Source organism: Anabas testudineus, chromosome 18, assembly GCF_900324465.2.
Source record: "Anabas testudineus chromosome 18, fAnaTes1.2, whole genome shotgun sequence".
NCBI classification, from domain to species: Eukaryota; Metazoa; Chordata; class Actinopteri; order Anabantiformes; family Anabantidae; genus Anabas; species Anabas testudineus.
The window spans coordinates 16,111,317-16,139,245 of NC_046627.1; the positions used below are offsets into that span (position 1 = coordinate 16,111,317).

Here is a 27,929-nt window from a genome sequence, read left to right on the forward strand (position 1 = left end):
ACAATTTATTAAGTTTTTAACAGTTTTGCACTCAAATAACTGGCTGGAAGATGACATGAGACATTTTTTTGCAGTCACCAACTATTTGAAATGCATCAGATAGATGGATAAAGAATGATAAAGTAATTGCAGCCCTGGTATACATTAAACCGAGTGCACTGTATAATTCATGACCCACTAAAGGAAACCCTCTTTTTGAGGTCTTGCCACACTCACCTCAAGTGTTTCCTCTTTGTCTCTCTGAGCATGTCTTCATTGCTTTGGCCGGCAACCCTCCACAGAACAAATGTGCCCCTCTGCGTGGCATTATCATCAAAGGAAAAAAAAAAGCTAAATGGCTGATTGTACATTCACACAACGTGCACCCTCATGAAAGACCTATGATGTCAACTCCCACTTGTGTCATCCATACAATTTTCCCCTCTATTGACTTTTATGTTGTGCCTCAAGGTTGGTCATCGTGGTGGGAATGTGTGTATTCCAAACAAAGACAAGAGTGATTATCATAATGATATTCCACCGCTAAGGTAAACAGTATGGCATTTTGACAGCTTATTTTTGACGATACATTTCATGCATTTAATATTGGGCATCAAAAGACGAAGCCTTTTTAAGAATTGGCTTTGAACTGGGATTGGTGGTGAGATCATGCGATAATGGAAATCTCGTTCTGGCTTGAGAAGCAATATTCGGCCCGACGACTACAAAAACATGACATTTACATAAATATTCCAACACATGAGCGTGCATATGTATAAAAATTTTAAGCAGCCGTGCTGTGTACCACCTTATGTGAGCACAGTATTGTGGAGTCTGCTTATTACTGGTACTTTCTCATGTTTCAACAGACACAGACAAACGAGCCCGTGGAAGAACACAGGCTTGCATACAGTACATAACCTACAGATTCATATCCCATGGTTCATCCTTTTCCAATTAAGGTCAATTAGGACATGCGCATATGGAAGTCTTCTGGGGGAAGTACTGTTCTGTGCTGTATGTGTCTCATAACCCTTTTCTCCTCTATTTGTATGCCTACACAGAGTGCAATACAGGAATATGAACTAGGGGAAAAACATAGAAACAATGATGGAGGAGATGGAGGGAGATGAAAGCCGAGAAAACAAGAGTGAAAGAATCAAACACAAGATGAGTAGATGCTGTCAGAGTGAACTACAGTGGGACTAAATAATGAAAAAGCAGACTCGTAAATGTACATAATCTTCCTGCAGTGGCCAGCAACTTCAGTCAATTGTTATCAGCTTGCCTGAATTTAATGTGACCCTTGGGGGTAGGGATGCTGCCCATGCATTATAAATGTTGCCCATTGAGTTCAGTTGCTAAGCTTTTCCTCCCTTCTCAAAGAGCAGCTCCTGTCCGGCTATGATTACTTAACAGATAGTAGCAGTGCAGTATAATTTGTTACATTTACTTTTCATGAACAGAGGGCTTTGCGTTTCAATGCAGTGCTAAATTCGCCTCCTATACCTTTACCCTTCCTAAGTGTTGGTAGGATTTAAGACTGTACGACTGTTCCTCACAGTGTGAGAGGTGTAATTGTACCATTAAGTGAAAGTCATGGTTTGATATATTGTAAGTAGAATTTAAAAACCAAATCGCTACGGAGCCTGGTTACTTCTCTTCTTTGCAAAATCTGTAATAGTATATGCAAAAAAGTACTACCAGTGCATATTGCATGTTTATAAAGAATATGCAGGTTTCTTGTAAAAGATGCCACCATTTTAATTCCTTCGCCGTTCATTAGCCACATCTCCTTTGCCTTTGACCTCAGCATGCATAGGCTGGTTTGTCAGTTACAGCGTCGCAACCACAGGGCCATTTAATTTAGAGCCCTGCTCCTGTGATTAGGGCTTTTGTTGTGAGCAGTTTTGACTACTGTAACACGGGTGTTTGGGTCAGCAGTGGGCACAATAGCTTAGTTACTCTCGCTGACTTCCTCACTATTGCCTCTCCCTCTCTTTCTCAGCACATTTTCCACTTGGCTGATAAAATAAGCCACTCTTTGATGAGCTTTCGGCAGGCCACGGTGCCGCGCCTCAGTAAATGCTTTTATAGAGACACACCACAGGCTGTCGACTCGGATCAGTCGTACTGCACATGCCGCATGCGTCCACTGCTTTTTTCTCATGTGCGGTTTTGTCTTCTGATGACAGTTTTGGCAGCAGCTGTGCCTTAAAACCACTATAAACATTTCCTTGTATATAGTATCATTAGTCCTGCGCTGTTTCTTGTCAGCTGGTCAAATTCATGCCCAGGTACTTTCGGTCATGATTAGTTATTTACCTTGAAACAGCACAAAGCCCGAGGCAGAAGCTGCAAAAGCAAAACAGAAGCATGGCAAGGCAGCCAACACCAATATATAAGTGATGATGCTCATTGTCCTTTTGGTTTTGTGTATGCATGATTTTTAGCATTGCAGCTCAGTTTAGTAGTGTTTCTCCCCTTGATTATACTACAGTATAGCAGGAAACATTGTTACAGCCAACGTTACTGTTGGGCGTGGTCAGTCATATGCTCTGCTGCTCTGGCGACCAAACTCAACTATGATATCAAGCACAATGTGCCATAGTGAATCACTTCTGGAGTGTGAAATCAAATTTGGGTGTAAGTTCATGGCAGTGAATGCGGGTTAGTCAGGCTGTGTTTCATCATTTTGTAATTTAAAAAAATACTCTTTTCAGCATGGGAATAGAAAAAATACAGAGTACCATTGTTAATGTGATGGAGAAAAGGGCCAAAGACTATTCCTTGGCCTTTTTTTTCGTCTGTGTGTGTGTTAATGTCATAAAGTTGCTACATACCCTTCTGGGCTAAAGCATCAAAAATGGGGAATCATTGGCCTACAAATATCTAGTGGTCTTGGCCAGCTTTCTTGGCAGTCCAACAAAAATCTTTCACATCAATTTCTGCTCTTTGTGCCACTGATAAGTGATGTTATTTTAAAAGGCCTTTACAAGGTGATTTTAAGGTGTTTGTTTGTGTTTCCTGCTATAGTATACTGTAGATACAAAGTTGGAAGTCATCTTCTACATAGACATGCTTCAGGTGACTGACCTGATTGCCAGGTAGCTCAGTCATTTTCAATTGTAACACAAAGTCATAGGCAGCTTGTGAGCAGGATGTTGACATCGTTCAATCTTTCACTTAAACCTATTATGCTGTGGTTTTGAATGTTCTCAGTTGCAGCTGACAAGATTCAAAGTTGTTCCTTGAGCAGCTTCGATGAAACACTGTTAACAATGGCTTTATAGGAAGTGCTGTCAAACTTTGTATGAGGTGACTTACTAGAAATGTTACTGATAAATTGACAATAATGCATCTTTTACCATTTACAAAATTAAAAATTTGTGACATTACTGCAGTATGTATATATGTTGGTACAGTTCTATTAGTTCTATAGCTAAATGTAATCATTATTATTCACAACACAAGGTTTGTGATTATGCGTGGCAGACTATACTACGTAGGAATATACAGTACATAAATATCTTAAGTTAAAATGACAGAAAATAATCAATTTACATTTCGGTATTACTCAGAAAAAGAGCACAGTCCTGAATAGCTCTACCTCTAGTTATGCTTTCACTAACAAGCAACCTGGCAGTAATAAGCCGCTTTCTCACACAGTGTCATGTGGGGTCATCTTTGCCTTGTACTTCAATGAAATTGCATATATTTGGAATGAACATCCTAGTAGTAATAGTACAAGATTGCCTTGAGTGCCTGGAACTGCCTGGTGTACTATTTCTCTGGCCCGAAACTCTTTGAAGATACTTTGGAAGCTTCAGTTCCCAACTATTGCCAGTACTTTTAACGCCGATGATTATAAGCGAGCAGGTTTGGATTTGGCTCCGACGGTGTCTCAGCTCAGTGAGGAAGTTCAGAGACAGCAGTGGTGGATATGTGTTTCATGGGAGGTAAATGTGTAAAATTAAAGACTTGGACAATTGCTGTAATCCCAGTAAATTAAGTCTGAATAAAAAAAAAAAACTGAATCCACCGTGAGCCGACGATGAAGCCAACTACGCCTCATTAAACCGTCCAGAATGTAATTTTTATTTTCTCCTGTCTGTGAACCGTCACTACTATTGTGAAACAGTTTGTGGTTAGGATTGTTGCAATATGGTGTGATTGTGTTCCTTTCCAAACACTTTGAGGCCCGCTAAATGACTGGCAGATGCTCTGTTGACCAAACTAGCTCGAGCGGTTCGGCTAAATTGACCTAGGGCATCTGTTTCCTCTGCCAAAGTCTCAAATTTGATCAAACATAATGAACAGCAGATTTGATGAAGCACGGCCCCGGCACTTGTTCGGAAGCCAAGATCAGTCGGACATTGTGCCCAGATGATATTTGGTAGTTTGGCAATATAACTGACATTTTTTTCTTTTCTTTTGTAGTAGCAATTTGGAGAAAAGATGGAGCCATTTTACTCAGCGTGTTTTTGATCAGTGACACACATGCACAATAGGGAACCTGATGACAGCTACAAACAGAAGCCGTTTCTCTCAATTTGTTTGTCAGTGCTTTATTCAGGACTTTTTATGGACATAGAAGGTAATTTCTGGCGTATGCCACTGCTTTTAAAAAATATTGACACATGACAGACAGATATTGGTTCAATTCAATATCTACCTCATTAGCATAATAAACACAGAACCACTGATTAATCCGTTTTTAATTATAGTTTATTATTCAAGACCTTAACGTGCTACAGACGCAAAAGCTTTGTTATTGCAGGTGAGAATGAACTAGAAATGACTAAAGAGAGATAGTTTGCATCACAACAAGGAGAGAGAGCAAGGTGACACTTTTTTCACAACGTGCCGTTTAAATTTACCTCTGTGAAAGCGCAAGAAGCTCTTTAATGTATTCACAATTAAACCTAACCACCTAACCTGTGCACGAGGAGTATCACCCGAGCAAAGGCTTATGTTGTGAAAAAATGTAGCAAGAGCGACAGACGCAAAGTGGGACATGCAAAAGGGGAGATTGATGCGAAGTCTAAGAGGTAGAGCGGGAGAGCAGAGTGTGCACGATGGGGAAAACGAGACAGTGCAAAAGGTGAGTGGTGGAAGAAGTCATCAAAATGCTAATGCTGCATGGGATATTTACTGCAGTGTGTTAATGCAGTTTAAAACAGGCTCTTTGTCCTGCAACCCATCACCAAGCCTGTGTTGGGCTCTAATAAATCAGCCATTAAAGGCTGATGTGACCTGAATAGCACTTCATACGGCAGCTCTAGCACCAGTGTGGGAACCAGACAAACAGCTGAAAAATGTATGAATATGCCACCTACGGGGGGACGACCAAAAAGAAACCAAAAAAATATATATAAATGTTTTGTGTTTGAGGCGACTACGACAAACTAACAGACGTTGTAAAGGTGTTTTGAAAGTTTTTTCCCCAATGCAAATCTACGTCTTAGAAGCGCACAAGCCCGGTAACTGTGACTTAAAGTCATTATGGCAGATATTAAAAGTTGCTGCTGTACCCTGTCACTTATTTTTGAAAGAGCACTGTAAGCGCTACCATGTTTTACTGACGCAAGACTCTCTCTGTCATGTCCTGTCTCCTAATCTGCTTCCTTTCCTCTGTTTCCGTGCAGGACAGAACATGGTTTTATTATCCGGAGTGTGATACACTGGATTTGTGGAGAGAACACTCAAGAATCCCATTCGTTGTCATTTCAAGGTATCGTACTGTTTATTTATTTATTTATTTTTGCCATCTTTTCTGACAGCATCAGTCCTGACAAACGGAGCTAAAAAATGTTTAATTACGAGCCGTGAATACAGAATACATCACAGATTAAGTACACAAGCACTTTGCCCCCAACACAGCGCTGTAATGAAGAGCATTTACTCTATGGGCCCCAATTGGACTTGTTCTCGATCTGTGTGCAGTGGGATGTTTATGAAAATGATTGATGATGGTTCTTCATATGTAAATCCGTGGGACCTCACTGGTAAGCCTTTAATTTCTGCCACCAGTCAAAAGGAGGATGCTTTTGGTTGATAACCATACGTAGCTACTCTGCGTATTTGGATTTCATTCCCTGATGCAAATGATGTTTTCAGTGTAATCATGCAAAAGCACAGCTGGCTTCTATTTCTCTACGCCTCAAGTCTCTTGCTCCCTGCACACGCACTCCCTACACTCCACCCCTTAACTGCCGTAACCTTTCTGCATTGAGCTCTTAGTTCTCCCCCAGTTGGTTTGACATTGTTGTCTCCTACAACCCTGTATTTTCACTATGCCTCTCGTACTTACCTTCCCCCCCCCTTTCCTCGCACACTTGTTAGGCCAGCTAAAGGCCTCCACCTCCTCATCTCATCGACGCGCACGCTTCCCTCCACCGCTGCCACCTCCGCCAAACCCTCTCCATTCAGAATGGAGCCACTAGCCTCAGTCCTTCCTGTGGTGAGGCTGGATTGAATTCAATTAGGGAGATTGTTTGCCCTCCAGAGTTTACTGGTGGGCTCCGTGGATGATAGGTTTGCCTGCCGACGTTCCCTCCTCCTCCTTTTCCTCACTCCACACACACACACACACACACACACACACACACACACACACCTACTCCGGCCCACACAAACATACCCTGCTACATCCATTCAGCCTGTTTCCTTTCCACCTGACTCAATGCAGCCACCGCTCCTTTTCTCTCCTCCTCACTATGTACTCATGGCAGTGCATTTTTGTGCCTACATTGTTTACTGCGTGTGAAGATCAAGGCATAAAAACTGGCGCTGTGGGAGATGTGTCATGTCACCTTTTTGTCAAGGCCACGTTGAGTCATATTCTCATACAACTTTGTCTGTAAGGCTGATGGAGTTTTTGAGAGAGGAGAGAATAATTAGAAACTACATTTGGAGCTCAATCCCTGCATCTACACACACCTTTCAGGATAATCTCGTTTTATTTTTTCTGACTTAATTTACCACTTCGCCAGCATATCCAGCACAAAAGAAAAGGACAGTGGATGTTGCTGACATCAGAGTAATGGTCACATTAGTTGCAAGGTGAAAATAGAATTGTGCTGTCATTTGAATAACGCTGTGAGCAGCGGGCGGTGGTTGTGCACGGCGCTGGCTTTTGCTTTGTAGATATGAAGCGTAAATCTGGTATAGACGTAATGACCTTGGTCTTTATTCAGTGTAGGAACACACTTCAGTGACTTGCCCTGCAACCCACTGCTTTTCTCCATATGTCCCACTGTGTGACCGTGTACTGGTGTGTCTCAGAAATCAGATACTGTATTATTGCTGAAAGACGTCAAATGAATTAAAAGCAGGGGATTGTGGTGATGACAAATATCATAAAACACTCTGACATGGAATTATAAGCTTGATTTGATGCACCTCCTTTTGTCTAATTTGTGGTCACTTTAGATTAAGTCTAATCTGCTTCACTGGAGTCTTTTTAGGGGGGGAAAAGGGAAAGGAAAGCAAATGCCCTGCTTGATTTACAAGCACAGTATTTTGTAACAACCCAACCAAGTTAGCCACAAGAGATTTCTGTAAAGTAAAATGTGAAAGACATTTTTAGGCGGGATTTTACATTTTTAATATCGAGAAACCTCATCTACAAAAGCTCTTTTCAGTCTGGTCATAACGTATGAACCTCTGTGCTTTCCTCCACAGTTCTTTGCATACCCAACATGGTTGCCCATAGCACCAGCCATTCAAGTTAGATTGACCATAATGGCCCAGTGATGACATTAGCCCTCCCAAGTTTTGGTTCTGTTATCTTAAAGCCCCGCCATTTGTTTTCATAGCGTGATCCTGCCTGGACTTCTCACAATGATGCAAAACATGTCATTTGAATGGAGAGGGGGAATGAAATCCTTTTGGCCGATGTCAGCAGTGTTCTTGAATTTGAATGGTGTCCAGAGGTAGTTGACTTTGCACGTCTTTGTTGTTGTTGTCCAGTTACTTGGGCAACTGCAGCCGGTACCAAAACCTGAAGGACATCAGAGCATTGAAAACCTTCTAAATGACCGAATTATTTCAAAGGTCCACACATCGCTTGATGCAGTGCACAGCTGATAATGACAAATTTGTTGACTCTCTGTGCAGATTGCCGTTGTCAAGACAACAGCAACCTGCTAGAAGTTTATTTGCTCAGACATGTTTGTGGTTATTTTGTCCCCAATAGGAGGGGAGTTAATGTGAGGACACTACTGTGGCTGCATGAAAATGTCAATTAGTCATCGTATCCTCACTTATAGGATGAATGTAGGATGGAAAATATGATGATTATATGAGAGATAACGCCAAATAATCCGATTATTAGCGATGCTAGATGATTCACATACATACTTTAGGTAGAATTATTATAAACCAACATTATTTAGGCCATTCGACTGCCTCTTTTTGAAGACAGATTTACAGAACAGCAACACAGTTGGTTCTGAACTCAACGCAGCTGTTACCTTAATTATTCGCTGTTGTAGATCTATCTGTGTGTGTGGTGGTCATGCTTGATCAGAATATGCGTGTATGCCAACTGGCATGCATGCAGCATACATGCAGTTGATGTGCATGTACTTCTGCTTAATGTGGTGTTTACCGAGACATGTGCACGTCCACCTTTTCTACTTTTCCCAGTACAATATTAAGATGTTCAGTGGCTTTTTCGTCGCTCTCTTCTTTTGCATTATCACGATAAGAGCTTCATTTTGTTTTTCTTGTTTGATTATAGCCATGCATTTTCTAAATATTCTATTCCTAATCCATTCAGAAATGTGCTAAGAGGGTTTTCACACATTCACACAAGTGAATTAGAAATAGTTCAGGTAGAGGTCATTTTTAAAGTTAGGAGAATAAATACTTTTGGCAAATATGACTGGGCAGCACAGTGGTTAACACTGTTCCCTCACAGCAGGAAGGTCCTCTGTGGGTTTCCTTCAGGTACTCCAGCTTCTTCCCACCATCTAAAGACGTAAAGGTTAGGCTTGCTGTAGGCTAGTGCCTGTAGGTGCGGATGGGAGTGTGGATGGTTGTCTGACACTTTGTGTGGCACTGTTGTCTATCCAGTTCCGTTTTTGCATGAATGTCACAAAAATATTTCCCAACTATATCATAGTTATCTTGAACTATTTATGTAACACTTTGTCGAGCGGAGTCGCATCTATCAAAATACACTTTAGTAGTTTGGCTTTCTCTCTCAACATTTTTATTGCCTGTCACTGCCCACCTCCTCAGCGCCACGGGGTCATGCAGGTGAACGTTTCGCTTGCCTCGACAGAGTGGACGGTACATTCGGATGAAGCTATTTCAGTATAAGAAGGGGGTTGCTGGGATGAAAGCCGAGGTGTCTTGACGTGTGCCTGGCTGCTCTCTTGCTACCTGCCCTGACAGTTTGGGTGTCCTAATAAAACAACACCCTTGACAGTGGACTCACAGAGCAGCTCGGTCGACTCTCTCCGTCTTCTTCTGCCACTCCTTCGTCTCCACTGTGTCTTTCTTAGGACACCCCGGTCCTCGTCATGACCGTTTATGCTAATGTAAACGAACAGGGCGATCTGCTGATGACGATTAGATCTAAGCACTGCTTGCACCTCTGGGTCCACATTGATATCATCCGACATGACAGAAGGATCCAAAGCAGCAATGGCCCTAATTTGAAAGACTACTGATGGTTTTTGAGCTCCAAGGCGGTGGGTTAGAGATATGTTGAGTGAATACTGAAGTCACATGCTGACGCAGTGGAAGCTGTTGAAATGTACCTAGTCTAGAGAGATGCCCGCTATCTTGAAGAGTTTTTTCTTCTTTGGTTTTTGTAACACTGAGTCTCTCTTGAACTTCAGCTGCACCCTGTCCAAAGCTTCAGCTCCAGCAAGGTGTGCAGCTCTAATCAGCTCTGTTTGATGTGTGGAGGCAGCAGGCTTTACAGAGGAGCCAAGATCTCTTAGGACATTAAGGGGAGAGGGAGGAGAGGCAGAGATTACTGCTGGTCTTTTTATAGAGGATCACTCCATCTTGTCCTTTTTAGCTTGCTCATTAGTTCTCACTTCCCCCTGGAGGGTGATTCTCTCTGTCTCGCACCAAGACCACGGCCACTTCCCTCACTTTGGCAAGGGACCTGTCTGTCTCTCAGTTAACCAAATTTGAGAACCCCAGCCTTTCCATCATTATCAAATCATAGTCAGGTGGTGCTTACATGCTACAGAGCTGCTCCCGATCTGGCAGGTATGGGGAAATAAGCAGCCTTTTGTTGGCATTTGAGGCTTTAGTGCCCAAGACATGTCTTTTCTTCATTTTCTTCCCCCAGTTCCCTCCATTTCCTCCCTCCCTTTGGCTAGTACCTGTGAAATCAGACATCCCTCTGTGCCCGTCAAAAAATAACCAACACTCTGCCACTGTGCGACTGGCTGTCAGGGGAGTTCACCGCCTGACAATCGGCGTACACGCTGAGGTAATCAGAAGTTGTCAAATGTGAAGTGTCCTCTGCCATGACTAAGAGCGTGTTCTGTGTTTGCCTGTCCAACGCTGGAGCTTTGGCTACAGTGTAGGTGTACTAATGGCCTCTTTATCAACGGGGATCATTAAATAATGTCCTGCGCCTGCACATTTGGCAGCAAAATAGTTGTTTAGCAGAGGAAAATGCAGACACAGATGGATAATAGGAGCTTGTTGTCACTGCCAGCCCACTAGCCAACCCCGTTGTGTGATGGAACACTTTCATACACTTTCATGACCTCTTATGATTATACATCATTTTCAAGTGCACCCGAATAGTGTTCTTTTTTACATATTCCCAAGTGGTTTATGACAATTTAATTTGCATATTTCTTCTCCATATGCATGGCCTGCTCCTTAGCCCCTCTGAGAGAGGAAGCACGTGCCTTGTAAAAACACAACCAGAGAAATTCTTTCTTTTGCATCTGTTTATTTCGGGATGAAGGAGAGCACCTCCCTGCTGTCAGGGATCCCAAAGGTGCCATCACACCCGTCTGTCCTTTTTACGGTGGCTCTAAACTGTGGACAGGAGCTGCAATCTGTTTCTGTCCTCCCTTGAATTTTATTTACAACCCCAGCTTGGCAATAAAGCCCACAATTTATGACTTACTTTTTAATTAGAAATAATGTCTTGTAGAGTTTAAGTGATGGATGGTTTAATCAATATATAGACTGCGCTGGCCCTATGATCAACGTCGCTATTGACAGTGCGCAGAGTAGCCTAAGTTAACACTTTGTCTTTCAAAGAAGCATGGAGTGTTTTGTTTGGTGATGGAAACTGTACACTGCCCCGTTTCTATGTCTTTCTTCATTCCTTGTCCTTCCATTTTACAGCCTCTCCACTACTTTCACTTCTTCTCAACAGGCAATGTTTTCTCCAGAAGGAATCAACCTCCACTGTCACACTGTATTTAGGCAATTATTTTACCTCAGTGAAACCCCATTGTGTTGTGCCACATTTGCTCAGGTTTAAATAAAATAAGTGCTGAAGGTGGGTTCTTGTGAATAGAAACTGACAAGCTGGGAGGAATGCTATTCTCAAAAAGGTAGAGATTTTTTTTAATGGGTAAAGCAATTTCTTTTTCTCTCAGGTTCACAGAAAAGGGAGCACAAAAAAGGATTTTCAAGTAGAATTATTAAATAGGAATCAAGTCAATGGGATTTTGTTTCCTGGCACTATAGATGATTGCGTAATATACACCAGGGATGGAATTATGGTACTTGAAAACTGAAGTTCAATTTTGTCACTCATGGCTTATTGTGAAATGCTCAAACAGGACTGGACTGAAATCAGTGTGCCTTTCCATTTACCAGAAAATAGAAAAAACATTCATCAGTGTTTAATTTCTCTCCATGATAAATAAAGTTTTCATGGTCAAATGCCAAGGTCCTGAAGGCGTTGCAGCATATATGCCTGCCACAAACTTCTGATAAGCTGAGGTGATGTACAAATGTTTTGTTTGGACAACAGCCAAAACTGTTGCCGAATCATTATCATCAGTAAATGAATTGTATGTTTCACACAACTAAATATTCAAGGGTTAATATTTTAGGTATTGATACATAAATTACCTTCATTATGTACAGTCCCTGAACGCCTCATGCTCATGGAGCACCAGAGCTGCTCACACTGGTCCTTCTATTGTATGTAAGAACAATTTTACTTTGTTAACAGAAAGCTTGCACACGAGCAATTTCCAGCATATTGTATATATTTGTGGGCAAAACTGCTATTAATATGCAGGAAATAAGGATTATTGTTATATTTTATTATTCATTTTGAACTGTGGCCATCCCTATTGGTAGTGTCTGAAAAGAGACAAGTACAGAAGGAATAAAACACAAAGCAAACTCACTTTAAAATACCTTTACATAAACAATAATTGCATTAATGTAGACATATTATTAATATATGAAATAGATGAAATAGAGTATCCTATTCTATTCTGTTCTGTCATACAAGTTTCAAAGGCTTGACACTTAGCAAGGGTAAATATTTTACCCACGCTCAAGTTAATGAAGTTAATAATTTGAAAGCCTAAGAAACAGTGACAGACAGTGAATCACATGCCCTGTACTCATCGTCACAAGTTAATAATTGGATTGGGTTGCTTGCTGCTATCATCCGGACCTACCTCTAAGAGACCTAATAGACAGGATAATGTTATCCATATGCGCACACACACACACGTACACACACACACACACACACACACACGTACACACACACACACACACACACACACACACACACACACACACACACACAGCAACCCTCTAAGACCACAATACCTTTCTTTCTCATTGATTAGTGTTGCATTCACTGCTCAGGGCAGGCAGAGGCTTTAATAATGACTTTATGCTTTGCTTTCATGGTCTTCGGAATAGAATAACCACGGATGACATGGATCCCGTGCTATGAGTACCTCTAGTCAATGGTTAACTGTTCTGCGGCAATTCAAAGCATGCAGGCCCTGTCGCAACTGACCGCTCTTCTGTAGATCTTGACCTGGGTATGTTTTCTTCACCCCCCCGCCCCCATCCCAGCCTCATTTCTGCTGTTTTACTCCATTCTTTCATTTGTCTGGCATGTATTAGCTTATCTGCCTCCTTTGTGCAACATAAGCTTGCAGATAAGCAGCATATTGGGCCGGGTTACTCATGTCTGTCTTGTTCATTCATCAGAATCCTCTAATTTCCCTCCGAAACCTATTTCCCAGCCTGCAGGTGCCCTGTCTTGCAACACAGAGGGCATGCCTGATCTCTGCAAAGCAAACATAGACATTTAGTCACTGCCTGCGCTTTTGTGTTCCCTACAAGTGCTGGTAATACCGCGAGTGTACACATGACTAATCTCATAGTAAAAACATGCCACTGATGAGCACACAGCTTTAGTTGTGATTAGCCATGAAGACAGGAATTATCCATTTGTTGTGTTTCCCCCCCTTCTTATTCTTGGTTGACAGACAGGTGGCATGTACAGAACAAACAGAATCCTGCTGGGAACTTTTAAAGTGGTTAAGCATAAGCCCCCCCGAGTCCACAGGTGTTTCCAGTTGTGCTAAGTCTTGAAAATGCGTATCCTCCAGCGGGCTTTGGGTTGTCCTCCTCAAAGCGTGACCCAGTTCCTACAATTCCATGACACACAGTAGAATAAATACATTAGAGGAGGGTTTATTAGAAATGAGCAGTTACAAACGTGAGTAAGAGTAATGCCCCGAGACTCCGACTGGTCCTGTTCACCGGTCAGGGTCACTGTCAACCATGATCTCTGTTCTGGCCAGTTAATTAGGAATTAGAAAATGTCACGACCCTCAGGATGTTCTCCATGGTTAGAATAATGAACACCTGAAAATGGCAACGCACAAGACTGGGGCGGGGGGAAAAAATGAGTTTGGCTTGCACACAAGTCATTTCATTAAGACTTTTGAACTCCTGTGACCTTTATAATTGCACTCCAGCATTTTTTTTTTCTCCATTTCTTTCCATATATGAAAGTATAATTTTAATTCATTTGAAAAGATTTAGGGTCATGAAGTAGTCTAGCTTGATAAATTGAATTCCAATTTGACATGTGATCTATGGCGTAATACAATTTGAGATTAAGTGAAATTGATTAAGCGCTGATTAAATTTTATGCAGTCCAACCCAGTCCCATTGAAATCCTATGAAAACAAATCTCTTACTGTAAATTAATTAGATTGCTGTAATTTAATAAGTTGATGATTCTTTCAGATTTGCCTGATTGTCTAGCACCATTCCTTAATTTAAGCAATTTCTTAAGTAGCCTACTGAGAGAGGAGCACAGCTATACATTGTTTATCTGCAGGAAAAAAAAAAAAAAAACTTTGTGAATTACTTTATTCCACTGTGCCACACAGTCACATCAAATATCTATCTGTAACAGAAATAAAGTTGAGGCAAAACTACAATTCTCAAAGTATGACTGGAGATAATGCAGGTAAAAAAAACAAAAAACATATTTTTGCACAAATGCGCCCCGTTGCGTATGTTGTTTGGGGAGATTTAAGCATAGCCTAGCTTTTAAATTCCTAGTGAAAACAGTGTTATATCTAATATTCTATTTGTATTGCCACAACAAAAACTCGGTGGTGTTTGTCTATTCATAGATGAATACAGCACAGGTGGAGCCTGTGTTTCTCTGCAAAAAAAATTACATATACAAAAAAAAAAAAATCTAATTTAACCTATAATTCTCGCATTGCTTTTCTGGTGCAGCTGGTGTGTTCAGGCAGGGCAACGGCATTTTTAACATTCTCCCCGTGTATACGGCCCAGCTTTTGCTCCCGTCTGCCATATCATAATCATTTGGCTCAATGCCTTGATTCGAATTGGTGAATTGTTGCACCCTGAGTAGGTAGAGTATGATACATCTGCTCACGGGCTACGTTATTTTATCAACTGCGTTTGCAGGTCACAGTGCAGTGTAGAAGTCCCCCGCCCCCCTCACCCCCCCCCCCCCCCACCCCCCCCCCCCTGTCTGTGCTGGTAGTGAGTATGCCCCAGTACACACAGTCCCCTAGATGCAGTCTGGCAAGTCTAGTGAATCATCTTCCCGTCACAGGTTCAGGAAATACAACAGCGGGATTGGCAGTGCAAAGGTGGCGTCTGGCCCACTGTTGAGTGAGGTGTTTGGCTTGCTTCCGCTGGAAATAAGGGTATGTTGTATTTGTCCATGCAGGAGAAGGAAAGTAGTTTCTTTCTCTCTCTCTCGCTCTCTCTACTTTGACTACTTCAACGATGCGGCAGATTTTAAAATAATATACACAAATTTCCAGACGTACTCATCTTTGTGTGTGTGTGTGTGTGTGTGTGTGTGTGTGTTCGTGCACATGTTGCAATCCTGCTTTGTTTGTGTGTTTGCAGTTGTATTTCTTTGACCGTGGGTGTCCTTCTCTTGCACTCGCCGTGTGCCTTTTGAGAGGTTGTTTCATCTGAGCTCTTGTAGAAAGGTGGTTGCGAGGGCAGCTGATCAAAGGCAAAATCCTTTACGGCCAACAAGGGCCCCGCACAAGCACCAGATGTTTCCCATCTCTGTTAGCGTCTCAGTTAGAGCCGCCCCTTAGTTAACCAGCTCTGCCTAATGGCCTTTGCTGGTATTCGATGCTCTGGATCACTTTTCCTTCTCTTTTGTGCGGGGAACATGGGACAAAATATGAAACGCCAGGAATATCTTCTTCCTTTGTGACGGTCTATTGTGCTCCTCTGTGAATTTCTAGCCAGAAAAAAAATCCCTCTCACAGTATTTGGGTGTGAATGAAACACTTGCACTTGCCCATTGTCTACATCGTCATGTTGCTTTCAAGCCAATGGTTAAACAAGCCAAGAGAGTGGGCAGGAAAGGTAGAGGAGAAACTGGGCGAGGGACAGTCAAAGGAAGTGTGTTTTGGGGGGAGGGGACATGAAGAATCAGAGAAATTGAACAGCATGTGGAGAAACTGACAATAAGACAATGAGGAAAACAAAGATTTCAGGTACTAAAAGAAGTAAGTGATGAAGAACACTTTCCAGGAAACGGCAAGGCAGCAGAAATGGTTTGCAGCAGCGAGAATAAAAAACAATTAGCCAACCGCGGCCTGGAATACAAAGTGGACAAGCGCGTTGCTTTAACAGAAACAGTCCGCTCAGGCCCAGGTTCTTCATATGGCATACAGAAGATTGATTGAGAGATTCGGCGGGGCCTAATTGTGCTGCACCATCTGCCCAAGTTACAGAACCTGCCAGGCATGTGACAGTTTCCAACAGGCTCACTGATGAGCAGATGTGTGCAGGAGAGAGTGTCTGTGTGTGTGTGTTTAAGCACGTCAGTCTCTCTTTACTTTGTGATCTCTTCTTTTTTTTCCCAGAGAATTAAGACAAGTCATGTCTTGAATGTTGGAGAGCTGAAATCCAAAATGCACATTGGGAAAGTTCCTTTTTCTTTGCATAATTAAATCTCATCACGGGTCGTCCTGTATTGTCTTCTCTCGCTCTGTCTGTGACGTTAGAGTGCTCGCCGTCAGTATTACTGTTGGACACGAATACCACAGATACAGAATTCCCATAAATCAATCAACCATTTCCTCCCTGGCTTCCACAATGAAACAGATTGCCAGAGGAATCAAACAAAGGAAACTAACAAAATATAAAAAACTGTTCCCTCAAACAAAACAAAAAGATGTTTTCAAAACAGTTTTTTTTTTTGTCTTTGTGGAGGGAATTTGACCCCAAAGGGCCACATCCCCAGTAAATCCCGTAAAATAGACCACGTAGCTCGTACCAGTGAAGAGTCAGACAGTAGAACACAGACATTAACTTGTTCTGAAACATTTTTATTGTTAGTGACTGAATAAATAATAAAACGGAGATGAATCTCTATGATGTCAGTAAAAAGAAAGAACAGGCACAATGAAGCTTTCAAGGCCGAAGCCTCCCTACAAGCTCGCTCTAGAGTGCACAGAACTAATGAAAGGAAGCTATTTCCCTAATTAAGCTACAGCACGCTGGTCTCTACTTACAGATACAAAAAAGCGATAGGGTTCACCTGAAATTGGACACCTTTTGTCTTGGCAAAGGGGGTGAGGATGGAGGGGGGGGGGGGGGGGGGGACACCTGATTAGCAAATGAGGTAACTGCATTTTTATTATCAGATAATCAACAACTGTCCTGCTGCTGTGCTCGTTCGTGCCAGGTGTCGGCTTCAGTATCTCTTCGCACTTTCACAGCTATCAATATGCACAATGTGTGCTGATTATTCTTATGACTACAATAAATTATTTATTAAACAAGTGCATTATTGTAGACATTGTTTTGTGTCTTTTTTTTTTATGGACTATTGAAAACTTATAAAATCCAACTGCACTCTGTTATCCCCAGTGTGAACATTTAACTGCCTTGTTCATTGAGACATCAAACTGCAGAAAGAAGGAAAAAAAAAAAAAAAAAAAACATGGGATCTTTTTAAATGTCCAACAGCGATCCAAGCCGTTAACCATGGCAATAAAATAATACAGAAGATTGTTAATTTGCATGCCAGGCTAAAGATCCTATTGGTGCCAGCCCCACAAAATGATGCTAACAATAAGACAGTTGTGGATTAAATTGATTGAATAGTCCAACTCTGTACATTTGAAAGCAGTAAACAAAGGTTAATCAAAAGTTACGTCTATTGTTGTGATATTTGTGGCTTTCTTTGCACCGTGCTCTGCTAAACTCCGCGGCCCTTCTTTTCCTTGATTTGGCCACAGATGACAGGGGACGTTGGCATGTGTTTCATATTCTGCATAGCCGTATCCCCCAAGTCCCTCTTGTAATTATTATTCAGTAGATGCACTGTTTGGCACAAGGACAAAAGTTTGCATAATTTATGCAAAGCCATCATCAATTTTTGAAAAATGGCCCAGACCTTTTCTTGTGCTTTTAACTAAATAGATGCACTTCAGCTTGGACATAAAATGACTGTGTGGAACACAGAAAAAAAAAAAAACTTATTTATATCTTTACCTAAACTTTGAACCAGCACAGACTTTAGAGAGTATATTAGGGTTGCTATGTCCAGCTCAAATAAATATATTTTACTACGCCCTCCCATCGGGATAACACTACCGCAGTATGGGAACCTTTAAAAAACTAATACTTTGCCAGGTATCTTCTCTGGCTCCTGAAGACGCCGGTTCCTCGGATAAAGTATTTGGAGATGAGCTGGATATGATAACACACACAGCACACTTTGTCTGGATGTGTCCCTGAGGGCTCTCACCCGAGGACTTGTTATTTCCAGCGTAGTGCTTACAGGAAGGGGTCCTCTGAGACAAAGAAAAGGGACTTTGTTATTCTATATCCCAAGAGAAAGTGCTCTATATTTGCCTTAATAAAGAAGGCGCTGATGTAAATAAAGTCATTTTATTGCGAACCTTTTTTTTTTTTTTTTCTTGTGTCCACATATCCTACTTTTCATCCTTTCCCGCCCTAATCTTGGTTGTAAATGTTCTCCTGCATTGTCAGCGGGTTTAGATTTCAGTAATCTATGGCTTGGATATTGTAATCCATCCGGGTTGCCAGAACATGGAAATGATTTTTGGATGTACTGTTTTTCTGGCTCTTTTGTTGATGCCCTGTAAAGACGGAAAATTGGCATTTGTCCTGCAATTTCTAAATAGGCTATGTTTAGTGGACAGGACGCCATTATCCTGAATTCTGAAGGTAAATGGCAAGATTGAATAATAATCTTTTTGGCTACAGTTCCACTCCCCTGGTGAGTTTATAAAAGATTTCTCTGCTTCTCTGTTCTATTCTTACATTAAATACACAAGTAGGTACTTACTAAAAGCCGTTTAAATCCCTCAAAAATGTGATTGTATTATTATATTGTTTTCCAAATAACACGTTTATTTTTGAAAATATGTGTTATATAAGCTGCGTGGATAGATACCTTCTTTGTAGGAAGTAAAGACTCATGATCTCCTGATGCAGACATCTTAGCAGGGACACATTAAACGGCCTATCCATGCACGCCGAGCTCATCGGCTCACATTACCTTTCCCTCCGTGTAGACCTAGCATTTCCATGTGAACCTGCTGTTTGAAGCTGTGGAACCGATCAATGAGCCAGCAGAGTGTGTAATTTGCATGATGTGGAGAAGATAAAAATAAAAGAAGAAGAAGAAGAAGAAGAAAAGAAAGTAGATTTTTTTTCGGCAGGGAGCTGCTGTCCAACATCCTCTTTAAGGTTGCTCGAGGGCAGTTCGACCTTTGAACTGTTTGGGGAGAAGAAATGAAAAACAAATTTAGTGACTTTGACTGTGCTTAATAACCATTTGACTCTGCACAGAAAAATTGAGGGCAGTGATGCAGAAATAGTTTGAAAATGGCTTACTACTAGTGTTCTTTCTCAATGACTTCTTTTTTTTCTGAAGGCATAACAAATCAATGTGCTTCACTTGGTTAGCAGACCCATGGGATATATTAGCCTGTCCACGACAAGACGCTCAAAAGCCTGGGCATTCGCCAAGATTCCCCCGATGCTAGACAGATACATCAGATGCATCTCACTTCCCAACCTGACCTCCATAGCGGTTAAATTTGAATATATACATATTAACAAAGAATACTATTTGTTTGTGACTGGGCTTGTCTGATATTCCACTTACTTGGGTATCTACTGTGCTGTCAGATTGGAGTCTGACCATTTATTACAGCTTATACGAACACGTTTGAGACAGCGATGGAGGACTCGGACTACTCGACTCTATTTCTTTGTGAGTTTGAGCCTCAAGATAAACTGTGACGAGTGGCCTCAGCAGTTGATTCTCACATAGCAGAGCATGAGCCAATATTTTGTGACTCTTGCAGAGGTCTTCAGGAAGAAGAAACCTGAAGGTGCTGAGTGCTAGAATAGCTTGAGTATATATTTCTTATGAGCATCTTCTCTTTTCACCTACCGGAGACAGCTTGAGTTTATCCTTTTGTCCGTCACTTGACAGACAGCACTGCTGAAAGTGGATATGAAGCCATATGGCACCCAGGACCCTCAAACTACAGTTGCCTAAGTGCTTCATTTTTCACACTAGCACGAGGTCCATTGTATTTATAATTCATTTAGCGGAAGGGCAAGTTTCACACAGTAGACGGGACATTATGTGCATATTTAAACAGTTTAACACCCACAAACTGTGATGCCTTGTCTCTGCTACAGCGTTTTCTTTTCTATTTTTTTTTTCCTCTCTAGCTATTTCAAGATGTGACCCAAGATATGTTGCCCTATTAGGAAGCAATAACGGATAAATTGCTTTTCAGATGTATAATAAGGGAGCACCATGAAACACTGGAGGCGCTAAATAATTTCATTTTCAATCATTCAAATACGACTCTTTATTAAAATTTTAAACAAAGTCTTTTTTATTTTTTCCTCCTTGACCTGCAGGGTGTTTCTGTGTTTATTTGGTGGGTAATAAACACAAATCTGACTCACAGGTTAGACATGATCAGTCAATATATGTGTATGGGATTTGAACAGATTCCAAACAGAGATGTGCATTCATGCTTCTCACACTTAATTTCCCCTGAAAAGTTTCTGACCTTGGCCTAACAACGTGCCCTGGTGTGTAACGCACATGTCATACTGTCGATGTTAATACCAAATGTAGCAAGAGGTTAAGGTTTCTCCTCTTTGAGCCGATCAGTGGGAGGACGACCACTTACTTTGTGATATTCGGCCTGTTTGAGATTCAAAGTGGTACCCAGCCCCTGAGTGAGTCAGTTTTTCAGGGTGTAGTGGTTTATGTGTTAAAAGGCCACCTCTGTTGCTAAATATTAATTAATAAATGATCCCCGAACATCAGTGGATTTCTGTCAGATATTGTGGTCAGCTGTCTTGCAGTGTGAGCAGTTCCCATATGGCTGCTGTCAGATTATATGTTGAAAACAAGAATGAGCTTGATTTAACTGTGTATTTATTATGTAATGTGCCTAAAATAATAACACAAAGAATTCTACTATAAAAACCTCATAGCTAGTGGAAAAGTATGTGAACCTTTGAAATTAATTACTGGTTGACCCCCCCCCCGGCAGCAATAACCTCAACCAGACGCTTCCTGTAGCTGTGGTTCAGACCTGCACATTGCTCCGGAGGAATTTTAAATTCTTCCTGCAGCACTGCTTTAGCTCTGTCAAATTCTTGTCTTGTGCATGTGGCTCTCTTAAAGTAGTTCCATGGCATATCTGCATCTCTTGAGGTTTGGGGTCTGACTTGACCAATCCAAAAAGCACATCTTGTTCTTCTGAAGCCATTCTGTTATTTGGCTTTTTAGGTTTTGGTGTTTTGGGTAATTTTCCTTTAGCATCACTCAACTTCTACAAACTTTTAGCTGACGTACAGACATCCCCCCAAATCATGATGTGTCCTCCCCCATACTTTACGATCGTGATGATGTTTTCATGATGATATGCACTGACCTTTTTTATGCCAGATGTAGCGCTATGTGTACTTTCCAAATAGTTCAATATAGTTTCATCAGCCCACAACTCTTTCCAGCTTTATGCAACTCAACAAGTCTTGATCACAGATCCTCTGTAAGCTTCTTTTGGTGCAGCATGGTTCACATATGCACCTTCTTTTTGTGCGGAGCAAACTGAAAAAGTTAGTTGTTTTTGTCAGTCAAAGTAGCTCTAGTCCACACCTGCCTCTTTGAGGTCATTATTCCAAGGGTTCACATACTTTTTCCACTAGCACTATGAGATTTTTGTGTTTTTTCTCGATAAATACATTTAGAAAGTTTGTTTTATGACAAACATTTCAAAAGGTTCGCATAAGTTTTCTTGCAACTGTATGTTGAAATAAAATCAATTACTAATCAATAAAACTAATTTAATAATAACTAATATGAATTGTGCTATCTGGCAAGAACAATGTAACATTTCTTAGTCTTTTAGCAAAGTATAATGTCACTATTAACTACATAATCTTTTGGATGAAGACTAACTGACAAGTTTGGCAACATTAAAGTCAGCTAAAGTGATTGTTTAGAGTTGCAGGAGTGTATTTCACCCAGTGTAATACAAAAAAGACACAGTACACAAGTTTAATCTTCTTTAATGTAAAGTTAATGCAGCTAATACTGCTTTTAGCGTCATTAACAGTAGAGAGCAGGAAAATGGCAAAAAAGCAAGTTAGCTGGGCCTGCCAATGATCGTAGCCATTACGTTAGGGTAGATAAACGCGGCTCAGTGCGCTCAGTCCTTAAACTTTCACTCTTGTGTATTTAGTTTTCATAAAGCCGCTGTGCACACGTCCTACGCTTAACAGTTCCTAACTACTCCTATTTGCTAATACTATGGTTTGATGATCTCTGTTTATGGGGGGCTTTCTGGTGAGTTACACTACGCTGACGGTGTGAACTGGATTGCATGCATTTGAATGTACTGTATGTGGGTGGCTTTGCAACTAACCGACATGATAAGGAGCATTTACATAATATTAATGCACAATACTAACTCCAAGAGTTATTATCTAGGACATTAATTGCACATTTTAAATACTTGAATTGCTAATCAGCAGCATTAAATTCAAGCAAATTTTTAAAATAAAAATGTCATAAAATCATAACCACTTTAGTTCCCTAAGTCTGAATTAATGCTTACAGTGCACATTGATGCGTGGCGCACACACACACACACACACACACACACACTTCTTTAACTCACACAAGTCATTAGAATTTTTAAGGGATCGTCAAAGAAATTGTCAGCATCAGCGTGCACGGAGGAAATCACTCAAACATACTGACTTATTGGTGCCATTTGCTGCAAGCATTAGTGCATGGATACGGGCTCGGATCGCTGAAGTGTGCTTCAATCTGAATAATGATTTTCAGAGTCGGTCTGAACAAAGGACATTTCTCCGTGTCAGTCCACTTAACATGCCCTTTCCGTTCTGGTGACAGGTCCCAGCTTTTGACAGAATGTCTGTTGAGAAAGATCTGGAAATGTCTCCGGCGCTGTTGTCCTCGCCAAACTGAAATTAAAGCCATGTGGTATTTAATGGTAGTGCTGAAATATACTGTACGACACTATAAGAATAGGAGAAGAAATGTCAGTGGCTCTATAAGTAGGAAAGGTCAATGAAATGGTGATTTTGAACAAACCCAATTGTTACTTCAGTCTCCAGCAGGCTCTCACAGGCAGCAGTGCATGCTACTTGACTTTGTCCTTTGACATTACATCTGCAGTATTATGTTTCTTTTATTTGAAAGTAGTTTAATTATCCCGACCACCCCATTCTCTGTATCCAATTTGTGCAACTATTACTATCATAAAATTGCATTAGCCTTTGTGAACCTTGTTTTCCATTATGATGATTCAGAGAAATCTTAAAGCACAGCGCTCGAACACTGTGGAAAAACATACACATGCTGGAGATGTGTTTTTGGCTGAAATCTGATTCAGCTCTGGGCAGGATGCGAGGTCGAAAAGCGGATTCTGCCTATATGCAGATAAGGCTGCAGCAGTTGGAGCAGAAATGATTGTGATTCACGCTTGTGGGCTTTTTTCTTCACACAGTTTAGACAACAGAGAAACAGGAGCATAGCAGTACATGTTGCCATCATCAATCATCTCAGCGACACAGTCACTGTGATGTGTCAAAAGGATTAAAGGAGTGATTCTCACTGATGGAGCTCTTAACGATTCAGGCTCCTGAGAAGATGGCATGAGGAAATAGTAGAGCTGAACTACTGAGGGAACTCACAGACACTGTTTACATGCACACAGGAAACCAGGTTATTAGGAAAAATGAAGAAAAGCACGTTGAGTGTAATTATTACTTTAAAAACTGTGTTTTATAGCGTTTAGATTTCTCCCATACCCAAAGCAGGCCATGATACAGAGTAGTAGGAAGCTACATATTGTACACAGTACTTTTTAAAGATCAAATAATGATTGGTTTTGGTCTTTTCTTGTTGTTTGTTTTCAGAAAAAATATGTAGAATAGTATCACTTATGTTTTTAAATTGAAATGTACTGCCTTTTGTAAAGCAAAGAGAGATTCTACATTTGACATTTAGATTTTATATTTCCAAGCTCTTTATATATATTTTTAGTTTAATTCTTAGTGGAGATGTTTGCAGTCACAGTTTTAATACATTTACATTTCGAAAGTGATTGAGTCAAATGAATTTAACCCTTCCCGCTGGCTATCATCACATTACTTATTTTTAAATCTGAGCTTGGATGACTCCATCAAATGTGATGAAGCCTCTCAAATTCAAGATGGTGACAGATTTTTAGGGGGAAGGCAGCCCGTGCGCTGGGACTTCTAAGTCTTCTGTTAATCAGAGATGACCATAGTTAGTTGTGCGTCAGTTTTCCTAATTTTTCAATTTGTATGTCTCAGCTTTGCCAAGAGTTGCCTAACTCTATCCATTCTGAAATATTTGACATGAGAATTGTGGTGTTGGCTGCTGTCTTAATATTTCCACTCCTCCTGATGGACATATTGGGTAATAAATATGAGATCCACCAGTAATGTTTCGCACAGATGATGTTATCACACTTGCCAGCTTGAAGCATCAGCTGTGTGTATTGGACGTCTGTCAGAGCAGAGTCCTCATCTCTCCCCATTCCTGACCCCCCCTGCGCTGACACCAACTGGTCCAGGAATTGCATGCCAGACTTGTGGAGAGTCCTAGAGACCCCTCTTTGCTCTGTGTCCAAGTCAAAAGAAAGACTCTGGCATTGAAATAGACTCCCCCTCACTTAAGATATAGAAGCAGAAAGAAAAAAAAAATCTTTGGCTTTGCCAGATTCATTGAGGAATCAGGATGGGGGTGATTTGCGAAGGGGTAGGATAGAGTTTCAGAGTTTGCTTTAACGGTGGTCCTCCTCCCCCACAGTGCCGATGGCCTGTTGTGCAGGTTGAAACATTCCAGTGTCGGATTGATGCAAAAATGAAATGAGGAGTATTAAAAGAGAAAAGCTGGAGGGGTGGAAAGTCCCCCATAAGCTAGCTCTGGGCACCCCACTGTAAGTATGGGATAGAGGAGGCTGACAGGATTCCTCAGAGAAGGAGTCAAAATTGTTCTCTCTGAAAGGGTTTGAGATTTTGGATCAAAGAGGATAATCAGCAATGCAAAAAGAGTCACTGTTAGATTGGCATCAGTGTCAAATCGATTTGACACCGACGCCATGAGTCGGTACACAACCCTCCGATTTTCTAAATTTACACCAAACGAGAATGCAGATGAGAATAATAACTTTGCATTTATGCTTTTTGGAGTTCTTTGGGTTGTCATTTTGGGTTAAACCAAACTATGACTTTGCATCCATACTGGCAGCTGTAAACGTTTGCATAGACATAGAAGTAGACATAGATATAATTGCATGTTAATATACCCAAAATGACAATGATGTTTAGTAGGTTTAATAGTGAAAATGTTCACCATGTTAGTTCAACACACAAGTATGTTAACATTTGCTCGGTAGCAGGTACCTAGGTTCACCGGAGGCTAATGGAAATATAATCAGTTTTGCTGTTGGTCATAAGCCAAAAATCTTATTAGACCCATTTCCAGAGAACTTGGAGCTTCTTCTGAAATGCAGTAAAAAGAAAAATCTTTGGTTTCCTAATTTGCTTGCAACTTTTTTAATCTAAAAGAAAAGCTGTTCAATATTTTTTTTTGACCAACATATTTTCTATATTTAAGGTAATTTAGAGTTAGATACCAGCAACACACACTGATGTGGATGATTTCAGAATTAGCAGTTTACTTAATAGTATGTGACAATATCATTATTGGGTGTTTGCATGCAGCAAAGCCTCAGTGTTTGCAAGGAAAGGTCGATTGTGGCTCACCACTTTGTGCCAAACTCAGTGAGAGAATTGTCAGTTTAAAAATGTATTTCTCAACACAAGATTACAAGTAATTAAGGTCTTTCACCACCAATTCTAATGATGGAACTGCGATTTATCCTCTAGCCACTATGAAGTTCTGTGGGAAAATTGAATCCATGCAGTAGTTGTTAAGCGACCATTTAGTTAAAATCGAAATGGTTTATTAAATGACTGTCTGACTTGGCCATCCCTACTTTGTGAGAGTTTATTTATATTGTATATTGGTGTATTCACTTCATATACAACTTATTAATGTAATTTGTCTGTAGATACACTATAAAGACTGTTTAGTGGGTTAAAATAAACATCAGGACTTTAGCATGAATGAATTCTCTTTAAAACATTGAGGGTCGATCTTTTGGCCGGTTTAAATACAGATACGCTCAAGATAGATTGTTGAAAGGCCAGAGTCACACCAGAGTCGTGTGTTAGTCCGTTGGCATAAACAGGAGGCAATCTCATTAAAAAGACTGCGCTCCGTATGGGTCTGCAAATTTTCCACATATTTGGTTTACAGTACTCTGGAAAGTCAAAAGCAATTACAGACTTCCTCGCTCTGAGCCGCGCCGTGTTGCAAAAGGCAGCATGGTGTTCGAGACTGGGGCATAAGTGGATGAATAACATTACACCGGAGCGCAATTAAGACCTGGACCTAGGTCTCGAGTCCTGATGACTCTACATTGTGTTTTAGAGAAACAGAGAAAAAGATGGTGGGGGTGGAGCATCTGTAAAAATATACACATACCGTAATATTACATTTTCTGACAAACTCTATTATTCTGCTTTCCATTCCAATCATATTTAGCTGTTAAGTCCTTCCAGGTCCATCTATCCAACTCCTTTATTTGAATCCCCAATTGTGCATTTTTATTTCTCAGACAAAAGGCTCCGGCTGTAACAGACTGTCCAGTACGTATGTGTGTTTACATGCGTGTAACTCGTCACAGCGCCGTAAAAGCACTGGTTTACAAGTTTGTTCCTGTACTTTGACATTTCGCTAACTACTCCCCAACTGTTATGTGGCCGTCTCACCCCGGGAGACATCCACTTTTAGATTTAGAAAGGTTGCCTGCTGAGTCCAACCCAAACACATTCTACCACTCAGCCAAAAAACACAGGGCAAGGTCAGTGATTTGTGTTGGGGTCTGGATTCATAAAAACACAGAGGGTGTCACTGGGTGTCCTTTCCTCTCACTGTGTACTGCAGGTACTGTTTGTTCATTTTCTGATTTGACAAGTAAAGCATCTATGTAACTGACTTCCCCTTCTCACATACAATACAGCCATCATTAGCATCAACATGGTGTCACTGTGATTCTCTTATTGTGATCCTCTCAATTTGTACACAAGTCTTTAACGATTTAAGTATCATTAGTCAGCATTTATTGAAATTTAAACCAGCACATCGGTGCATTTTTTTTGCAAATAGCACAGTGTGAGAGTTAATGCTGCTGAGTCTGTTACACAAGTGTGACATTAGTTGGAGTCATGATTTATGCCGTGCTGCTGCAAAACCTTTTGTCTCACCTTTACTTTGTCTGTTCAATCACTGTAAAGTGTAAAATACTTAGTGGATTGCTAGAAAAGTATATTAAGAGGAAGAGGAAAACGATTACTCTGTAGACATTTAGATTGAGGTTGATATAACCCCGGGCGCCCCGGCTATCACATCAGGTTTTAGAATCCGTGCTAAGACTAGGCATGTCGAGACCAGCCCTGATTTGTCAGACCTGAGAGTGTTTGCTTCAACAAGAAAGGAGAGCATTGCTCTTTTTGTCCGGAGACATACCCCTTGAGGATGTTTGCCCAGACCAATCAGGCTTTCATCAAACTCCGTACTGGTCTGAGTGAGAACTGAGGGACCCCGCAGCCTGCCGGCTCTCTGCACTTCTTCCATACTTTACTCAGCAGGCACCTCTTCCCTATGGCTTGGAGAAAACACCATTTTCCAATTATATGTGGTTATCTTTGAGCATGTGAGGTGTTGGACTTGAGAAAGATAGGAGAAGGAAGTGCCTCTCGAGGTGACTAGAACAATCATGATCAGGAAATGGTTTGTA

General features: G+C 41.0%; 1 protein-coding gene across 12 annotated transcripts in view; it reads left to right on the forward strand.

Annotated features, from left to right (window-relative positions):
• The window catches only part of LOC113157377 (adhesion G protein-coupled receptor L3-like), a 194,528-nt gene that overhangs the window by 16,065 nt on the left and 150,534 nt on the right, over window positions 1–27,929 (forward strand). For 11 of the 12 annotated variants that reach the window (XM_026352846.1, XM_026352850.1, XM_026352849.1 and 8 more), the window contains exon 2: window positions 5,628–5,713. The gene's annotated coding sequence lies outside the window, so the exon portion shown is untranslated. Of the gene's footprint in view, window positions 1–5,627; window positions 5,714–15,107; window positions 15,165–27,929 lie in introns of those variants that run through there. The other variant, XM_026352847.1, reaches the window with a different exon arrangement.